Source organism: Mastomys coucha, unplaced genomic scaffold, assembly GCF_008632895.1.
Source record: "Mastomys coucha isolate ucsf_1 unplaced genomic scaffold, UCSF_Mcou_1 pScaffold9, whole genome shotgun sequence".
Classification (NCBI taxonomy): domain Eukaryota; kingdom Metazoa; phylum Chordata; class Mammalia; order Rodentia; family Muridae; genus Mastomys; species Mastomys coucha.
The window spans coordinates 60,230,269-60,230,925 of NW_022196915.1; the positions used below are offsets into that span (position 1 = coordinate 60,230,269).

The 657-nt window shown below is 61.3% G+C and overlaps 1 pseudogene; it reads right to left on the reverse strand.

Annotated features, from left to right (window-relative positions):
* Positions 1-255: 255 nt before the first annotated feature.
* LOC116084174 overlaps positions 256-657 on the reverse strand; it is a 72,895-nt pseudogene continuing 72,493 nt past the window's right edge.

Sequence of the window (657 nt, forward strand, 5' to 3'; positions counted from 1 at the left end):
TGGTAAGGCCGCAAAGTCACTTGGGAAATGTAGTTCTGCGTAGAACCCCGCCAAAAGTTTCCTCCGCTTGCTTCGGCCCAGTGCAAGGGAGGGGAAGGGAAACACCCCCCAGATCGGAGCAATCACTCTCTAAAGGCCCATCTCAAGTCACGCACGGCGGACGCGCTCCCGATCTAGTGTAGTGTGTACACACCCCGGCACCCCTCCCCCGCAAGTCACCGCCAGTCCGCCATGAACCCCTGAGCACACAGAAGCCTAGCGGAGAGGGGGAGGGGAGAGCGCCACGTGGGGAACATAGAGCTGGGGTGCGCGCGGGGGACGCGGCTCGCAGGCTCGCCTCCCTCCAGGGTGGCGGCCGCCCGGGCGGGCAGTGCTGCACCGTGCCGGCGCTCCGTGCCTGCGGGGGCCGCAGACAAAGGAGGCTTGGCAGAGCCTGCGCGACCGGCTGCACTCCAGCGGCAGATCTTCGAATTCCTGGGCTACCAGTGGGCTCCCCGCTGACTGGCAGATCTGATGCCGGATTCTTGCGCACTCTCTCGGGCCTGCCCGCCCTGTGCACGTTGAAATACAGACACAAAGACAAGACTATACACTCATACCACGATACAAATATCACATGTAACATGAAAACACATAAACATATCTTAGCAGCTCTGT